Consider the following 2,633-nt stretch of genomic DNA (forward strand, 5'->3'; position numbering starts at 1 on the left):
GCCTATCTGTCATTTCAAGGGGATGCTTGACAAGACGCAAATATACAAAAAGTTGAGCCGATACTTTGATGAATGTTTTCGACACTTGTCTCTACTAAACCTGGACCAAAGCATTGAAAAATAATGCAATTTCTTTCAAAATATCATTGCAAGATTAAATCATTTATAAATAGATATGTTTTAATTCTGTAATAGTTTGTATTAAATCTTAGAACAGGCAACCAACATTTAGAAAATGATAGTTAAAATCATTTACATGGGAATACAAATAATAGATACTAATTTTCCAGAATTTTCCAATTTGTAAAAATGTTTGTCTGTTTTAGCTACCAACTATTTAACAGGCAATTTATTAATGTAAGGTATTTAAATCTTTACAACTGTGTTTTCTTTAAATAGGTTATCCATGGTGATAATGCCATGCTAGCCATAGGAAGATTAGTAACCATATTATGCGGCTCTTTGGGATAAAGAACATATTAAAACCTGTGAAAATATTTAACAGTGCCCAGTCTCCGGAGGACAAGTAAACACTTTTGATTTAAAGCCACTTGACACCATGGTAGACGATACAAAATGACTTGACCGCCTTTATGTTGCATGTGTGGGGAATGAAAATGCAGCAGTGAGGAAATTGCATTGTATTTAAAACACACATGATGGTGCAGCTAGAAAGTGGCACTAGTGTGACTGAACATTATTTAAACAATGCTTCAAGGCTGCTGTCCTTAAAAAAAAAAAAAATGCACCCACGTTTGATGACTTCCAGCTGCTAAGATAGAGTGTGTGCGTGCGTGCGTGTGTGTGTGTGTGTGTGTGTGTGTGTGTGTGTGTGTGTTAGCACTCTGCTACATCTGCTTCTGCCCTGGTAATTAAAAGCTCACTTTCCCCCTCCACCACTGCTTCCATACAGCTCCCCTGCATTCACAACACACAAAGTAACCTGAATTCAACAACAAGCGGCCCCCCTCCCTTTTTTTTTTCCTCTCCTCTCTTTACCAAGATCTTGCTCACTCACCCCAAAATAGCCCCCCTGCCTTTACATAGTATCGGACCTGGCTGTCACTCAAAGCCGGCCTGTTTAAATAACACACACCACCACCACCATCTCTTTGATAGGCTGGTTCCCAACACAGCAGAGCCACTGTGTCCATCATCAGGCCTCCCTACCCCCTCATCCCGAGGGTTGGGGGGGGGGGGGCAGGCCCACACCAGCTGATGGAGGACCCCCGTGTGCCGCCTGACCAGGTGCCTGATGGCAAAGTCAAAACATGACTAAGCCCCGGTGGAAGAAAACAGGAGATGTGTCTATCTGAGAGCTCAAGCAGGAGGGTTAAGCCCCGAATGATGAGACCGTTGTAGCTCATCTGACACAAAGTGGGTGTGGATGGGTTTGGGGTGTAATGCGCCACAAATTCATCTACAGCGGGGTAAATATGCATTTGCTTAAGAGACAGATACAATCACATCAGGTATGCCTGCATCCAATCGTATTCAATTCTCAATTCACAGTTGATTTACTGTTCTACTTATCAATGACAAAATGAAAGCAATTTTGATTTGAAGCCTTATAGATGGAAGCATTTAGCATTTCCACCAAAACTCTGAAAAGTAAATAGAAAACCTGTACATGTGTGGATAAATCAGAAATAATCATAGTCATGGAAGCTTTAATTGTTAGATTGGTGTGTGATATTTGGTTGCATCGTGCATGCTGATGCATCATTTATTTATATATCTCTAACTGTTTTTGAATGAGCTCCACAACATTGTAAACTATAGTACAAAACAATGTGTAAATTAAACCATTGCAAAAACGTCTTGATTCTGCTCTTAGTTATGCATGGAGGATCAAAGAAGTGGCCTATAGTCATTTCCTCAAAATATGGCAAATTATTCAAAAAGTTGCTTTAGCTAAATTGTTTCATTAGATCATCTCTTCAAATGGAGGCAGCAAAAAAACAACAAATACAGAGAGATAAAAAAAAGAAAGAAGCTCAAGAGTAAGAAACCATTAGTAAGACCGGGCGGCCGTTGGTGTGTACAGTAATGCAGCGTAAATCATCACAGAGTGGCTGTCATTAAGAGGCTTAATCCTGACTGGGAACCTGCAGTCAGCTGCCAGGGGCCCCAGTACAGCGCCCTGAGGAACCAGGGCTGCCAGATAACGCTTTAGGGCCGCTGAGGCAAGAGGACGAGGACAAACTCAGTGTTGGGGGGGGAACAGCTGAGACAATTCCCAGGGAGGGCTGTGTGTGTGTGTGTGTGTGTGTGTGTGTGTGTGTGTGTGTGTGTGTGTGTGTGTGTGTGTGTGTGTGTGTGTGTGTGCATGGCATGCCCCCCCCCCCGCACAGGTCCCTCTCCTCTCCTGTAGGATAATGGTGGCGAAAAGAAGCAGCAGGATCCTGCTTCATCCCTCTTCATTCTCAGACAGCTTGTATTCTTCTGCAAAGTGACACTGCTGATACACACACACACATATTCAACCCTGCGTCTATCATGGACATTAGCTATTTTTTTTTTTTAAAGGGAGACATGGGGAGGGGGGGGGGGTAGCAAAAACGTGTTTGATTAAATACATTTTAAAGTGCAATCATAGGAAAAGCATACAATTCATAATGACATCGTTTTGT

This window comes from Syngnathus leptorhynchus, chromosome 19 (assembly GCF_054491065.1).
Source record: "Syngnathus leptorhynchus isolate UIUO chromosome 19, UIUO_Slep, whole genome shotgun sequence".
Classification (NCBI taxonomy): Eukaryota; Metazoa; Chordata; class Actinopteri; order Syngnathiformes; family Syngnathidae; genus Syngnathus; species Syngnathus leptorhynchus.